The 17,944-nt window shown below is 40.1% G+C and overlaps 1 non-coding gene and 1 pseudogene across 1 annotated transcript; both read right to left on the bottom strand.

The window, feature by feature from the left end:
* Positions 1-244: 244 nt before the first annotated feature.
* Positions 245-343, bottom strand: LOC145621723 (small nucleolar RNA R71; annotated as a pseudogene).
* Positions 344-12,141: 11,798 nt separating this feature from the next.
* LOC145621660 (small nucleolar RNA R71) lies at positions 12,142-12,247 on the bottom strand. The gene has a single exon (XR_014108480.1). It is a non-coding gene; the product is annotated as a small nucleolar RNA R71 (small nucleolar RNA).
* Between the last annotated feature and the right edge of the window lie 5,697 nt (positions 12,248-17,944).

Raw genomic sequence — 17,944 nt, forward strand, 5'->3', positions numbered from 1 at the left:
GTGGGGCTAAGAATGAGAGCCCATTGAACCATTTGAAAGAATTTGAAAAATATTGCAACACTATCAAAGTCAATTGGGTCTCTCAAGAATTCATCCGCCTCAAGTTGTTCCCTTTCTCTCTATTAGGAAGATCTTTGGAGTGGCTAGACAAGGAAGTGAAGCCCAACTCCTTGAGAACTTGGGATGATGTTACAAAGGCTTTCTTGTCCCGTTTCTATCCCCAAAAGAAGACGGCGGAGGCAAGAGCCTTGATTCAAGGGTTCAAGCAAAGGCCGAGTGAAAGCCTTTATGAAGCATGGGAGAGATTCAAAGAGTATCAAAGGGAGTTCCCTCACCACGGAATCCCCACATACCAAGTGATCCAAATCTTCTATGGCGGTTTAAGTCCCCAAGGCAAGTCATGCCTTGATGGAGGGGCCGGGGGCCCTATCATGAACAAAACCGAAGAAGAAGTTGTGGACATCATTGAGGACGTGGTGACATATTATAGGGATTGGCAAGATGGGGAGAGAGACTCTTCAAGCAAGCAATCTTCATTGTATTCGGTGGACCATCTCAATGCAATCAACAACCTTTCCTCCTAAATGACAAACTTAGGAAAGGAGGTCACCGCAATCAAAGCTAAGTTGGAGAGCACTTCTACCTCTTCTCAAGCTTCTAATCTTCCCTCCCAATTTAAGGGGAGAGGTACTCCTTCTAACTCTTAACCCCGTCCCTCTTCACATAATATGCCTTTGGGTTGCTTGTTTTGTGATGCATGTGGATCGTATGATCATGACTCTAGTGTTTGTCCTAATGAATGTGCTGATGAATTTGACAACAATGAGTGTGAACATGTTAATTTTGTGTCAAACAACAATGTTCAAAGGTTTGATAATCAAAAAGGCCAATGGAATAGGAATTACCAAAACCAAGGCAATTTTGACAACTATAATCATAATGGTGGTTATAGGAACCAAGGGAATCAAGGTTCTCGTGGTAACCATAACCAAGGTTATAGTAGCCAAAATCAAAGCCAAAACTATGGTAATCAAAATCATAATTATGGTAATCAAAACCAAGGTTATGTAAATCATAACCAAGGTAATGGAAACCATAATCATGGTGGCGGTAACCATAATCAAGGTTATGGTTCAAATCAAAATAGGAGTAATTGGAACAACCAAGGAAGGGGAAATTTTCAAAACAATGCTCAAAGAGGTCCCCCACCCGGTTTTGTTCCAAAGACTCAAAATGAAAATTCCTATTCACAACCTTCTTCTCCTAAGACAACCTTAGAAGAGTTGATTGATAATCAAACCAAGATCATTAACACTTATATGGCGGTTAGTGATAAGAAATTCAATGAGATGATGACCCACAATAAGATGCTTGAGACTCAAATTACTCAATTAGCAAGCACTATTAAGGATTTTCCTAGTCCTTCATCTTTGCCTTCCCAAGGTGTTGAACCAAAGAAACCCGTGTACTCTATTGCCACAAGTGGTGGAAATGACTTTGAAGAGGGAGTTTCTTGTTCAAAAGAGGGAAGAGATGAGAGTGGTGCTAAGGAGAATGAAGTGGAAAGGGTTGAGTCTAAGGAAATCTATTGTGAGGTTGACAAAAGAGAAGATTGTGTTGGTGAAAAGATGAGTGAGAAAGAGAGATTTCCCGACCTACCATATCCCCAAAAATATTTGAGATTCAAAATGGATGAGCAATTTGGGAAGTTCCTTGAAGCTTTTAAGGATGTTCATGATTCTACACCCGCTACCGAACCAATTCCCGACATGCCTAAGTACTCCAAGTTTGTTAAGGAGATCTTAAAAGAGAGAGAGGATTTTGATGAAGGTAGTTCGGTGGAAGGAGGGAAGTGCTTTAGTGCTCTTATCCATGGTGAACTTCCGAAGAAGATGGAGGATCCGGGGAATTTTTCAATCCCTTGTCGAATTAAGGAAATGGTTTTTGAAAATGCTTTGTGTGACCTTGGTGCTAGTGTTAGCATTATGCCTTTCTCGGTCTTCGAAAGGCTTGATCTAGGTGAGCTTCAACCGTCCAAGATAACACTTCAATTGGCCGACCATTCTATTAAGCTTCCTAAGGGAAGAATTGATGATGTCCCCTTAAGGATTGGAGAGTTTGTTTTTCCGGTGGATTTTGTTGTTCTAGAGATTGAGGAGGATGAACATATTCCAATCATCTTAGGGAGACCTTTCTTAGCTACCTCGGGAGCTTTAATAGATGTCAAAGGAGGTCAAATTACTTTGAGGTGTGGGAAATTAGAAGAGAGTTTTAAGTTAAAACCAATGCACGAGTCTTTATCTTGTGTCCAAGATATCGCATGTGCTAGTCTTTCTCGTTCCATTGATGGTATGTGCATGATTGATTCTTCTACTAACAATGTTTTTGAGATTGTTAATGATGTTTGTGCAAGTATTAATGACGTTAGTGAAGAAGAATTTGTGATTCAAAAGCCAAAGGATGAGAAAGATATTGGTTTTTCCAAATTGGTTCAAGCTTAATTCTCATGAGGAAGAGAAAGCTTCCATGATTAAGGATGTTGAAGTCAAGCCGAAGAAAAAGGCCCGTGACTTGAAGAAAACAAGGAAAAGGAAGAAGTTGAGAAGTGAAAAAGAAGAATTTGAAAAGAATTTTGTGAGAGTTTCATCAAGCATTAATGAGAAGTTACCCAAGGTTGAAGAAGAATTTGCTCTATCAACCACCTTGAAGAAGGTGGTGTTCTTTGATCCTCCATGATTAGGAGGAAGGGTCGAGCTTAGGACCTTAAGCAAGCGCTTTCCGGGAGGCAACCCGGAGTTTCTAACCTTTCTCTTTGATTTTTAAATTTTCTCATTTTTGTTTCTTTTATTACTTTGTCTTTTCTTTTACTTTTCTCTTTATTTGGATTTTTAGGATGTCCGTTTGTGGGATTGGAATTCAACAAATATGCATGATGGATGGAAGGTGTTCATGGCACAAATCATATTTTGTTCGATTCTAGTCGAAATTTGAGGTAAGAGGGTAAGAATTTTAGAGAGGTAAGATAGGAATTTCATATTTTGAAAGTTGGAGGAAATTGATACTTAGTGAATTTTTGTGGTGTGCACATGAATTTTCAACTTTGAGGACTTTGAAAATGATTTTAGCTACTGCCTATGTTGTTCCTCATCACCATCATGATTCATGTGCGCACCCAAATAGGCAGTAAGTATCAAATCTTTGAGAAAAAAAGAAGGAAGGAGCACGCACAGGGATGTGCGGCCGCACACGAGACATGTGCTGATGTGCGCCCGCACAGATGCTGGACGTGCATTTATCCTCTTCTTCCTCCTTTTTCCCTCATTTTCTCACTTCCCTCATCTTCCTCACTCATACCCTCATTCAAACCCTCCTTTGTGTGCACTCCTCCACCCTCATTCATCATCCAAAAACACTCAAATCCTCACCAAAATCACTACATTCTTACTCAAAATCACTCACAAATCTTTCTACACTACAAATTCCTCACAATTTGACCCAAATTTCACTCACTCTCTCTCCTACTCTTGGTGGCCGAAAATTGGGGGTTTTGTGTGGAGTTGGAATGGTATAATCACTAATCCTTGATTTAATTTTGCCAATTATATCATAAATTTGCATGAATTACAAATTTGTATGAGCATGAATAGTGTAGTATTGATTTTGTGAATTTTGATGCTTGTTCTTGATTTTGGTTGTGATTTGGTGATATTTGTTGATTGATTTTGCATGACATTGTGTTGTTTGTTGATTTTGTAGCAATTTTCATCAATTTTGGTTGAATTCTTGTGAGTTGAAATTTTGGAAAGTTGGTAGTAAGTGGTGATTTCGGTATTGGCTTTGTGTCTGCTCTTGGATTGATTGACAAGGAATTTTTCTTGGTTCATTGATATTCTTGATTGGTTTGGAATTGGTTTGATTGAAGGGAATTGTGAAATTGGAGTTTGGTGATATTGGTAGTAAGTGGTGAATTTGGGTGTGGTGCTCTTGGTTCTTTGGTTTGCTACTTGATTGGTTGTTGGTGATCTTCTATACTTCTCACAATGTCTAAATACCTCAAGAAACTCACCAAAAAGCGAAAAACCGATGTTAGCATCGAGGAACCTCCCCGCCCAAGTACCTCCACTAGGCCTAGTACATCTTCTAGGCCTAGTACTTCCAACCCATCTTCCACTCAAACACGACCTCCTACCTCTCTTCCAAAGAAGAAAAATTTCACCGATAAACAAAAAGCCTTTTATCAAAATCTGAAAGATGAAAGAACCCTCAAACAAACCCGCCATTACTTTCAATCCGATATGCTGAAGTTGGGGATTGATAATGATGTGCGGTCATTGCTTTTGAATTTGAGATTCGGGACTTTCATCGCCGACGCCTACCGCACCTACAAGGAGCCTACCTTGGAGTTCTTGGCTACCTTGGAGCTTGTACCCATTGGAGAGGTATATAGGGTGCGGTTCCAATTGTTCAACAACATATTTGACCAATCTTTAGAAGAGTTCAACGCCGCTTTGGATTTTGATCCCCATGGGGATATTATTAACGTTGAACACTTCATCTTCCCGGATTATGATCAAGATTCTTGGTGGGAAGACATCTCCGGTGGTAGTGAGTTCATCGCCAACAAGGCCAAGATCTCGGACGTGTACCAACCTTGTCTTAGGGTTGTACACCGTCTATTGGGCTATGTCTTGTTCCCCAAGCAAGAGATGGGGAAATTGAGTAAATTGGAGCTCAAAGTCCTTTGGCTATCTACTCGCTCGGAGTTTGTGGGCCGGTTGAACTTGGGCTACATCTTTGCCCAATATTGCTTGGACCTTCGCAAAAGGAGGACGGGAGAGATCCCTTGTGGGGGTATGGTAACTAGGCTTCTGACTCACCTTCGCCTCGATGATTATCTCCCTTTTTGTAAGGAGATCAGGGATGCAGATTCCATCTACCTCGATATGCAACAATTGGGTCAAATCCAATTTATCTCCAAGGGTTTTAGTGAAGGGAGATATGAGTGGCTAAGGGGCCACGAGCATTGGTGCTTCTTGCCTAACCCTAGCTTGACTTCTTTGGCTAGGATTGCCGACAATGTTTGGCATGTTCCCAGGTCCTTCCGGCATCCAAACTTTGATTCCGAGGAGGATGAAGAAGAAGAAGAAGATGAGGAAGAACAACAAAATCAACAACAACAACAACATCAACAACAACATTTTTCTCCACAACAACAAGCTCCTCATGAGCAAGAACAAAAGCAAGGGCAACATGCTTTTGCCAATGACGATTTGAGGGCTCTTAGTGAGCAAATGAGTGGATTGAAAGTCCACGTAGACGGCATGTACGATCAAGACTTTGGGGCCCTCTATGACCAAATAAGAGGTATTCAAGAGATGCAACAAGGTATGTTTATACAACAACAACAACTTTATGATGCGGAAGTTAACCGTGGGAACATTACTCCCCCGGTTAACTATCCGTATTTCCCGCCCCAACAAGGTCCTCTACCTTCGTTTGGGCATCCTTATTGGTCGGGGCCTTCTAACCCCGACACCGAGCGTCACTATTACCCGGACGAGCATGGTAACTATGATTAAAAGGCTCCGGGTGGTAGTGACTATAGGGGGGATCCTAACTACCCCCATGTCCATCCCAACCACCCTTTTGAGCTCACTTTGCCCGATACCTACACCCCTCTTGCTCCTTGGCAACACGATCTTTTCAAGGGGCATTATGGGTGGCCCGAGGGGTACACCGGAGGATGGGAGCCTTACCCTCATCCCTTCGATGACCCCGAGCGCAACAGAGACCCCGATGGGGCCGGGCCAAGTGGGAGTGGTGGTGGTGATGGTAGTAGTTATTAGTTCCCTTTTAGCTTCTCATGCTTTTTACCTCCATCCCTCATATTTTTGATACTTGCTTTGTTTTGATCGGGATGTTGAGATGTATTTTCTATCTAGCTTGGGGGAACTAGTAACTTACTCGGTGACCTTGTTGTTGTTGTGTACATATCTTAGTTGCTTGCATGTTTATTTTCATTCCTCTTTTTGGTTTCCTCATTTTCTTGATCTCTAGGCTACTTTTCTTGTAGCTAGCTTGTTTTCCCTATTTTCTTGGATGTTTGTTGTTTGTGGAGTTGTTTTGCTTGCCATGTTGTTGATGATCCCTTATATCCAAACCCCTCAATCCAAATCCCTTAAATCCAAATCTTGTAGTTTAGAGTAGTTCTTTAGTTCGTCTAGATTTTATTTCTTTTATTCTTTATTTTCTTTGGTAGTTTAGCTTCTCTTTCCTTTAGTTGTATATACTTCTTGCTTTGTTTAAGTTCTTTTATTTGTTGTTTTCTTTTATTTGTTTTGAAGTTACTAACCTTTTTCTTTGTTCATAGTTTCTTTTATTTCTTTTTTCTCACTTGGTTCCTTGAAGAGCTTATGGATATGGAATGCTACGAGGTGGTTTCTTATTGCTTCATTTGTTTTTGCTATGCTTGGAATCCCGGTGAGACCTTTCTTATTTTTCTCTTTATTTTCCTTGGTTGCATAGAATAGGATTGGTTTAGGAGACGTTGAATGGTTCGAGGATGGATGCTTGTTAACACGTAATGTGTTTGGGATCGGTGACTTTGTTGTCTATCGATCACTTGTTTGTCGATTGGGATTTTTATGTGTTTAACATGCTTTCTAGTCCTTTGCATGCTTTTCTCCTATGTTTTCCTTTCCTATGTCTCCATTTCTTTTCTTTTACTCTCTTTTATTTTACCTTTTTCTCTTACTTTCTTTTCTTTTCTTTTTATTTTTGATGTGATTTTGAGGCATTGTTTTTCATTTCTTTTCTTTTGAAATGAACATTGTACATTGGACTTGTCTTTTGCATGATTTTCTTCCTAGGTTGTAAAGGTATGCGCGGTTTGAGATTATATTCGGTTGACTCTAGGATAGTGTATGCTAGGGTAGTTGGTTTGAACTAGGAGGATTATGAAGCCGGATTCTACTTGTTTGTGGTATGTTGGTAGTTGCTTCCTATAGTTGATTTGACACCATTGGTGAGTTTTTGCCACAACCTTGTGAGGTTACTTGTTTTTTAAGCCTTCAACATTCCTTATTTGAGCGGCGTGGATCCTTGACTATGCAAACCTAATCTAATAAAGCTTGATGTATGATTCTCAAACACGAGACCGAACTATCTAGGAAGGACAAAGGCACATTTTTCGGGGTGGTATTTTTCCTTTTTACTATATTTTGTTATTTTCTTTTGTTTTTGGTTTACATTTGTCTTCTTGCAACCATTTGAGCCTTATCCCTTCTTTTCGAGCCACATCTTTAGTTATTTGACCTTTTGTTTCATTTTCTACCTTTCTTGATTTTTGTGAAGCAATATGATCTTTGAGATGAAGTTTGTGGTGGTTACGTTGGAATTTTGGTTTTTATGAAAGCAAGATTGTGTTATGATTTCTTTGTGAATAATGGCAAATGAGTATGAGTAAAAGCCGTCCTTTATAATAAAAGGCATGGACAAATAAGTGCAAAAGTTGTAAAAGCCGTCCGAATTTAGCAAAAGGCAAGGACTTTGCAATTACGATATAAAAACACAAAAAAAGTGAAAAGTGAAAAATACAAAAATATTTTGATGTATTCTTTTCTCCTTCTAAGCATTGAGGACAATGCTCCATTTTAGCTTGGGGGAGAAGCGTGTATGCTTTTTGTATATATTTTTGTGAGTATAGCTTCAAGTAAGCTTGGGGGTGTTGTTTTTGTTTGGTAATTTCTTGATTGTGGTGTTAAGGATTGATCACCCTTTTGCTTCACTTTTTAGGAAAATCACCAAATTTTAAAATTTTTGCCTACCTTCACCCTTTATGCCTTACGTTACAACTTTGGGGAAAGACCTTTCGACCTAGATAGTTGAGTCACTATTCGGGGGAGGGCATCATGGGTCATTGCCTAAAGAAAGGGGATGCATAGTCAAGATTGTCGAGTAGCCTTAAAATATTTCTTTTCCGGTTCCTTTGAGGAATCATTGGGACACTCACTAAGGGGAGATTTGAGACTAGTGGGAAGAACGTGGTAAGATTGTTTGGGATGAAAATGAATTGTGATAACTAGTTCCTATGCCTAGCATACCCTATGTTTCAATCAACCTTGGATATCTTGAAACGTGCATACCTTAACTACTTGAGAAAGATTGTCATTCACATGCTTTATAGTCTTTATGTTGATTCATTTCGCAAAGATTTGTTTCTATTTCATTTTCTTTCTTTTAATTCTATGGTTTGCCTCATTGATGTTTGGTGGAGAGTTATGGGTCAAACTCTTAGGATACCCTTACGAGACCTCACTCGTCCTCATAGGCGACTTTGGGGTTTAAAGGGCTTGTTGTAGCTAAAAACAACCGTGATTCCTACGACAATGAGTTTTAGTGTATATTCTTATCTTGAGTCTTTCTTTTTCGTTTTTAATAAAATTTTCATCCTCACTTTTTCTTGCTTTGTTTTGCTCGAGGACGAGCAAAATTTAGCTTGGGGGAATTTGATGTGTGACATTTTTGGCACTCATTTGGTTCCTTTTTGGATGATTTTTATTTCATTTTATCTCTCTTTTCTTTAGTTTTCCTTAGTTTTATTCTTGTTTTCCTCTTTTTATGCCTTTTGTAGTTTGTTTCTCTATTTCGTGCTTTTTCTTGTTTACTTGCTTTCTTTTCCCTTTTTACTTGTTTTTTTTATCCTTTGATTGTAGGTTGTGATTGATTGTCCAAGGATTCCCGGGCTTCCTTTCTATAGTTTTCCATTGATTTTCATGCCTAAAGCTTGTGCAAGAAGTTTCAAGTCAATGAGAGGTTCAAGGAGCATGCTTCAAAGTCTTGTTTATGCCTTCCTCATGGCTCATTTTCTTCAAGAAATTCAAGGAAGTTGCTGCCTACCTTGTCCTCCATCATCATAATCTAGGATGCGTGCACCTCGTGAGCAAGGGCAAAGAAGAAAGGAGGAAGCTGCAGCTATGTGCGGGCGCACTCGAGGAGTGTGCGGCCGCACATCTGTCGTGTGCGGCCGCACATCAGGTGTGTGCGGGCGCACATTCCAGGGTACACTCCTTCGAGCGCCCGCACTTACGAGGGTCTATTTTTGGGCGTCATTACCGACCTCTCCTTTGTATATATAGTTATTTCTACCTATTTTTGGAAGAGAAAAAGTTTTTAGTTTGAGATTGAATTTGATAGTTAGTTTTTGGGAAATTTTAGAGAGAGAAACTCAAGAACTAGAGAGAGAAACTCATGATTTTTGGTGATTGCTCAAGGATTCCTCATTGTATTTGATCTTTGGATTAAAGTTTTGTAAGGATCTTCTTCTTCATTTCAATACAAGTTTGATTTTAGTTGATTTCATTAGTTTTTCATATTGTTGATGATTGATTTGGTTATTGATTGAATTTTGATTGATTTTGATTGATTGTTGGTTTAATCTTTGAATTCAAGTATGTTGATAATGAATTTGATGAATGTAGTAGTTTTGATCTCCATTTCTATGGCTAGTGAGTAGTTTCCTAGCTAGGGAGATGGTGAAGCATGTATGAATGATGGAATAGTGAAATTTGGGGATAATTGATGGAGTTGATGATATGATTAAATTTGGTTGATATTTCATGTGCATGTGTGTGATTAATTGAGGTTTGGCCATCTTTGATTAATACACTAGATTGCATTGTGAGCTTGCTATGATACGGACCATTGATTAGTGAACTTGCAATTTCACGATTGAGGTGTTTTGTGATGTTCCCTAGTTAGTGTTTAGCGTAGTTAACGCTAGTTAGACCTCTAGGTGAACCACCTTAGTATGCTCTTTTGGATACATGATGATTTTCCTTCATATCGCTTGACTTAGTCGGTTTGACCTCCCAAATTACCGTTTCCATTATGATTGCATGTGGATCCATTGCCCTAGTGTCTTAGATTGATTTAATACAAGTTTGCATACCTAGTTAGCTTTACTTCTACCTCAAACCCCTTCTTGATTCCGAAATAGCTTGATCTAGACTTCGTGCACTTGATATCCATTCCCTTGGGTTCGACCTTGACTTGCCACTACGCTAAATAGGGGTTAGTTAAGCTACAAATTTTGTTTGATAGGGTGGGGTGGTAGACCAACGACCTACTGTTCTCCGTCCCATCAGTGGATCCAAGAGGCAAGCTTCAAGGCTTTGTATATGCCTTCTTCATGGCTTATACTTTTCAAGAAATTCAAGAAAGTTTCTGCCTACTTTGTCCTCCATCATCATCATCTAGGACGTGTGCACCGCTTGAGCTAGGACGAAGAGAAGAAGGGGGAAAGACCCAGATATGTGCGGGCGCACCAAGGTGGTGTGCGGCCGTACACCTGGTGCGTGCGGGCGCACCAATCTGGGTGTGCCCCGTGCGCACCATTATCCCTCCTCCGAGTGCCCGCACCTACGAGGGTCTATTTTTGGGCGTCAATACCGACCTCCTCTTTGTATATATAGTTATTTCTACCTATTTTTAGGAAGAAGTTTATTGATTGATTTTGGATAGTTAGTTTTTGGGAGAATTTTAGAGAGAGAAACTCTAGAACTTTAGAGAGAGAAACTCATGATTTTTGGTGATTGCTCAAGAATTCCTCATTGTATTTGATCTTTAGATCAAAGTTTTGTAAGGATCTTCTTCTTGATTTCAATACAAGTTTGATTCTAGTTGATTTCATTTGTTTTCCACGTTATTGATGATTGATTGTAGTTTAATTGAATTTGGATTGATTTTGATTGATTGTTGTTTAATCTTTGATTTCAATTATGTTGATGATGAAATTGATGATTGTTGTAGTTTTGATCTTGATTCCTATGGCTAGTGAGTAGTTTCCTATCTAGGGAAATGGTGAAGCATGTTTGAATAATGGATTAGAGTAATTTGGGGATAATTGATGGAGTTGATGATATGATTAAATTTGGTTGATAATTCATGTGCATGTGTGTGATTAATTGAGGTTTGGCCATCTTTGATTATTGCACTAGATTGCATTGTGAGCTTGCTATGATACGGACCATTGATTAGTAACTTGCAATTTCACGATTGAGGTGCTTTGTGACGTTCCCTAGGTAGTGTTTAGCGTAGTTGATGCTAGTTAGACCTCTAGGTGAACCATCTTGGTATGCTCTTTTGGATACATGATGATCTTCCTTCATATCACTTGACTTAGTCGGTTTGACCTCCCAAATTACCATTTTCCATTACAATTACATGTGGATCCATCGCCCTAGTGTCTTTAGATTGATTTCATATAAGTTCTTGCATCATTTAGCTCTAGCTCTAGTTTCCTTCATAAACCCCTTTACTTGACTTCGAAATAGCTTGACTTAGGCATTGTGCATTCGACCTCCATTCCTTTGGGTTCGACCTTGACTTACCACTACACTAAATAGGGGTTTGTTAAGTTACAAATTTTGTTTGATTGGGTGGGGTGGTAGCCCAACGACCTACCGTTCTCCTTCCCATCAAAATGGCACCGTTGCCGGGGAATGGTGCTTTGAGTGCATGTTGTTGTTGAGTCTATTTCATTTCATTTGCAAAATACAAAAAGATTTTACACTTTAGACTACACTTGTAGCCGTGCTACTTATATTTTCTTTGAGTTTTGTATGCATAGGTCCCGAGATCGCTCATTTGTTCCCTTTGATCCGGAGATTGAAAGAACTCTCTCAAGGAGGAGAGTAGCAAACAAGACTTTGGATTATAGTTCCTCAAGCGAAGAAGAGATTGAACAAGAGCAAGTCATGGGAGAACAACCAAGAGTTGCCTTGAAAGAATTGGGAGTACCCGGTGCATATAGGTTCGAGAGCGGCATAGCTCCACCTACAACACCGGCAAACGACTTTGAAATTCGGCCGGCAATGATCACCCTAATTGAGAGGAGACAATATAGTGGGGCAAAGAACGAGAGCCCATTGAACCATCTTAAGGAGTTCGAAAAATATTGCAACACGATCAAGGTTAATGGAGTGTCTCAAGAATTCATCCGCCTTAAGTTGTTCCCTTTCTCCCTCATAGGAAGGTCTTTGGAATGGCTAGACAAAGAGGTGAAGCCCAATTCGTTGAGAACTTGGGATGATGTCACTAAAGCTTTCTTGTCCCGTTTCTATCCTCAAAAGAAAACGGCGGAGGCAAGGGCTTTAATTCAAGGATTCAAGCAAAAGCCAAATGAGAGTCTTTATGAGGCATGGGAGAGATTCAAGGAGTACCAAAGAGAATGTCCTCACCACGGAATTCCAACATATCAATTGATCCAAATCTTCTATGGTGGTTTGAGTCCTCAAGGCAAGGCATGCCTTGATGGAGGGGCCGGTGGTCCAATCATGAACAAAACCGAAGAAGAAGTTGTGGACATAATAGAGGATGTGGTGACTTACTATAGAGATTGGCAAGATGGGGAAATAGATTCTTCAAGTAAGCAATCTTCGTTGTACTCGGTGGACCATCTTAATGCCATCAACAATCTTTCCTCTCAAATGACAAACTTGGGAAAGGAGATTACGGCAATCAAGGCCAAGTTGGAGAGTGTTTCTTCCTCTTCCCAAGCTCCAAATCTTCCCTCCCAAATTAAGGGGAGAGGTACTTCTTCTAACTCTCAAACTCCTTCTACTTCACATAATATGCCTATGGGATGTTTGTTTTGTGATGTATCTGGATCATATGACCATGATTCTAGAAATTGCAACAATGAATGTGTTGATGAGTTTGACAACAATGAGTGTGAACATGTTAATTTTGTGTCAAACAACAATGTTCAAAGGTTTGATAATCAAAGAGGCCAATGGAATAGGAATTACCAAAACCAAGGCAATTTTGACAACTATAATCATAGTGGTGGTTATAGGAACCAAGGGAATCAAGGTTCTCGTGGTAACCATAACCAAGGTTATAGTGGCCAAAATCAAAGCCAAAATTATGGTAATCAAAACCAAAATTATGGTAATCAAAACCAAGGTTATGTAAATCATAACCAAGGTAATGGTAACCATAATCATGGTGGTGGTAACCATAGTCAAGGTTATGGTTCAAATCAAAATAGGGGTAATTGGAACAATCAAGGAAGGGGAAATTTTCAAAACAATGCTCAAAGAGGTCCCCCACCTGGTTTTGTTCCAAAGACTAAAGGTGAAAATTCCTATTCACAACCTTCTTCTCCTAGGACTACTTTGGAGGAATTGATTGATAATCAAACAAAGATCATTAACACCTATATGGCGGTTAGTGATAAGAAATTCAATGAGATGATGACCTACAATAAGATGCTTGAGACTCAAATTACCCAATTAGCAAGCACTATTAAGGATTTTGCTAGTCCTTCATCTTTGCCTTCCCAAGGTGTTGAACCAAAGAAACCCGTGTACTCTATTGCCACAAGTGGTGGAAATGATTTTAATGAGGGAGTTTCTTGTTCAAAAGAGGAAAGAGATGAGAGTGGTGCTATAGAGAATGAAGTGGAGAGGGTTGAGTCCAAGGAAATTTATTGTGAGGTTGAGGAAAAAGAAGAATATGTTGTTGAAAAGATGAGTGAGGTAGAGAGATTTCCCGATCTACCATATCCCCAAAAATATTTGAGATTCAAAATGGATGAGCAATTTGGGAAGTTCCTTGAAGTTCTTAAGGAAGTTCATGATTCCACACCCTCTACCGAGCCAATTCCCGATATGCCTAAGTACTCCAAGTTCCTTAAGGAGATACTAGAGGAGAAGGAAGATTTTGATGAGGGTAGTTCGGTGGAAGGAGGGAAGTGTTTTAGTGCTCTTATCCATGGTGAGCTTCCGGAGAAAATGGAAGATCCGAGGAATTTTTCAATCCCTTGTCAAATCAAGAAAATGGTTTTTGAGAATGCTTTGTGTGATCTAGGGGCTATTGTTAGTATTATGCCCTTTTCGATTTTTAAAAGGCTTGATCTAGGTGAGCTTCAACCATCTAATATAACACTTCAATTGGCCGATTGCTCTATTAAGCTTCCTAAGGGAAGAATTGATGATGTTCCTTTAAAGATTGGAGAGTTTGTCTTTCCCGTGGATTTTGTTGTTTTGGAGATTGAGGAGGATGAGCATATTCCAATCATTTTAGGAAGGCCTTTCTTAGCCACCTCGGGGGAGCCTTAATAGATGTGAAGGGAGGTCAAATCACTTTGAGATGTGGAAAATTGGAAGAGAGTTTTAAGTTGAAGCCAATGCATGAGTCCTTATCTTGTGTGCAAGATATAGCATGTGCTAGTCTTTCTCGTTCCATTGATGATATGTGTATGATTGATTCTTCTACTAACGATGTTTTTGAGATTTTTGATGACGTTTGTGCAAGTCTTGATGATGTTAGTGAAGAAGAATTTGTAATTCAAGAGCCAAGGGATGAGAAAGAAATTGAGATTCCAAATTGGTTCAAGCTTAATTCTCAAGATGAAGAGAAAGCTTCCATGATTAAAGATGTTGAAGTCAAGCCGAAGAAAAAGGCCCGTGACTCGAAGAAAGCAAGAAAAAGAAAGAAGTTGAGAAAGGAGAAGGAAGAATTTGAAAAGAATTTTGTGAAGGTTTCATTAAGCAACGATGAGAAGTTGCTCAAAATTGAAGAAAATTTTGCTCTATCAACCACCTTGAAGAAGGTGGTGTTCTTTGATCCTCCATGATTTGGAGGAAGGGTCGAGCTTAGGACCTTAAGCAAGCGCTTCCCGGGAGGCAACCCGGAGTTTTTAACTTTTCCCTTTGATTTTTGAATTTTCTTATTTTTGTTTCTTTTATTACTTTGTCTTTTCTTTCACTTTTCTACTTGATTGGAGTTATAGGTTGACCTTTTGCGGAATTGGAATTCTACAAATATGCATGATGAATGGAAGGTGTTCGTGGCACAAATCACATTTTTTTCGATTCTAATCGAAATTTGAGGTAAAAGGGTAAGAATTTTAGAGAGGTAAGATAGGAAATTCATGTTTTGAAAGTTGGAGGAAATTGATACAAAGTGAATTTTTGTGGTGAACACATGAATTTTAAACTTTGAGGTCTTTGAAAATGATTTTAGCTACTGCCTATGTTGTTCCTCATTACCATCATGATTCATGTGCGCACCAAAATAGGCAGTAAGTATCAATTTGTTGAGAAAAAGGAAGAATTGAGCACGCACAAGGATGTGCGGCCGCACACAAGGCATGTGTGGGCGCACAGCCTGCGTGTGCGGGCGCACACCAGACCTGTGCGGCCGCACATGGGCTGGACGTGCATATACTCCTTTTCTTCCTCCTTTTTCCCTTCATTTCCTCACTTCCTTCATCTTCCTCACGCACACCCCTCCCCAAAACCCTCATGTGCGCACCTTCTCCTCCTTCATTCATCATCAAAAATCACTCAAATCCTCACCAAAATCACTCCATTTTCAATCAAAATCACTCACAAGTCTTCCTACACTACAAATTCCTCACAAATTGACCCAAATTTCACTCACTCTCTCTCCTACTCTTGGTGGCCGAAAATTGGGGCTTTCTTTGTGGGTTCAAATTGCTTGCTCAAAGTTGGTTAATCTTGCTTCTCCTATGGTATAATCACCAATCCTTGCTTTAATTTTGCCATTTATATCATAAATTTGCATAGATTGAAAATTTGTATGAGCATGAATAGTGTAGTATTGATTTTGTGATTTTTGATGCTTCATCTTGATATTGGTTGTGATTTGGTGATGTTTGTTGATTGATTTTGCATAACATTGTATTGTTTGTTGATTTTGTAGTGATTCTCATCATTTTCGGTTGATATATTGTGAGTTGATATTAGGAATATGGGTAGTATGTGGTGATTGTGGTATTGGTCTTGTGGTTGTTCTTGGATTGTTGAAAGGGAGTTTTTCTTGGATTATTGGTGTTGTTGATTGGTTTGGAATTGGTTTTGATTGAAAAGAAGTGTGAATTTGGAGTTTGGCATTTTTGGTAGTAAGTGGTGAATTTGGGTGTGGTATTCTTGGTTCATTGATTTTGCTCTTTGTTGGATATTGATGATCTTTCTAAGCCTCTCAAAATGTCTAAATACCTCAAGAAATTCACCAAGAAACGGAAAACCGATGTTAGCATCGATGAACCTCCTCGCCCAAGTACCTCCTCTAGGCCTAGTACATCTTCTAGGCCTAGTACTTCCAACCCTTCCTCCACTCAAACACGACCCCCAACCTCTCTTCCCAAAAAGAAAAACTTCACTGACAAACAAAAGACCTTCTACCAAAACTTGAAGGAAGAAAGAATCCTAAAACAAACCCGCCACTACTTCCAACCCGATATGTTGAAATTGGGTATTGATAATGATGTGCGGTCGTTGCTCCTAAATCTCCGATTAGGTTCTTTCATCACCGATGCCTACCGCACCTATAAGGAGCCTACTTTGGAGTTCTTGGCTACCTTAGAGCTTGTACCCGTAGGAGGGGTATATAGGGTGCGTTTCCAATTGTTCAACCACATCTTCGATCAATCATTGGAAGAGTTCAACGCCGCTCTGGATTTTGATCCCCACGGGGATATTGTCAACGTTGAACATTACATCTTCCCGGAGTATGATCAAAACTCATGGTGGGAAGACATCTCAAGTGGTACTGAGTTTATCACCAACCGGGCTAAGATCTCATCGGTGTACCAACCTTGCCTTAGGGTTGTACACCGTCTTTTGGGCTATGTTTTGTTCCCCAAACAAGAATTGGGGAAGTTGAGCAAGTTGGAGCTCAAGGTCCTTTGGTTGTCTACCCGCCCGGAGTATGTGGGTCGGTTGAACTTGGGGTATATCTTTGACCAATATTGTTTGGACCTTCGCAAGAGGAGTACGGGAGAGATCCCATGCGGGGGCATGGTAACTAGGCTATTGACTCGCCTTCGCCTCGATGCTTATCTCCCATTTTGTAAGGAGATCGGGGGTAGTACTTCTATTTACCTCGATATGCAACAATTGGGTCAAATCCAATTCATCTCCAAGGTCTATAGCGAAGGGAGATATGAGTGGCTTAGGGGCAACGAGCATTGGTGCTACTTGCCTAACCCCAGCTTGACTTCTTTGGCTCGGATCGCCAACAATGTGTGGCATGTTCCCAAGTCCTTTCGGCATCCCAACTTCGACTCCGATGAGGATGAGGAAGAAGATGATGAAGAAGAACAACAACATCAACAACAACAACAACATCAACAACAACAACATTATTATCTACAACAACAAGCTTCTCAAGAGCAAGAGTAAGAGCAAGGGCAACATGCTTTCGCCAATGCGGATTTGAGCGCTCTTAGTGAGCAAATGAGTGGATTGAAAATCCACGTGGATGGCATGTATGATCAAGACTTTGGGGCCATCTATGAGCAACTAAGAGGTATTCAAGAGATGCAACAAGGTATGTTTACACAACCACAACAAATTTATGAGGCGGAGGTTAACCGTGGGAACGTTACTCCCCCGGTTAACTATCTGTACTTCCCGCCCCTTTGAACTCACTTTGCCCGATAACTTCACCCCTCTTTCTCCTTGGCAACAAGATCTTTTCAAGGGGCATTATGGGTGGCCCGAGGGGTACACTGGAGGATGGGAGCCCTACCATCATCCCTTCGATGACCCTGAGCGCAACAGAGACCCCGATGGGGCCGAGCCGAGTGGGAGTGGTGGTGGTGATGGTAGTAGTTATTAGTTCCCTTTAGCTTCTCATGCTTTTTGCCTCCATCCCTTATATTTTTGATGCATGTTTTGTTTTGATTGGGATGTTGAGATATATTTTTATCTAGCTTGGGGGAACTAATAACTTGCTCGGTGACCAATTTTGTTGTTGTGTACATACCTTAGTTGTTTGCATGTTTATTTTCATTCCTCTTGTTTGATTTCCTCATTTTCTTGATCTCTAGGCTACTTTCCTTGTAGCTAGCTTGTTTGCCCAATTTGCTTGGATGCTTGTTGTTTGTGGTGATGTTTTGCTTGGCATGTTG

This window comes from Chenopodium album, chromosome 27, assembly GCF_948465745.1.
Source record: "Chenopodium album chromosome 27, dcCheAlbu1.1, whole genome shotgun sequence".
NCBI classification, from domain to species: Eukaryota; Viridiplantae; Streptophyta; class Magnoliopsida; order Caryophyllales; family Amaranthaceae; genus Chenopodium; species Chenopodium album.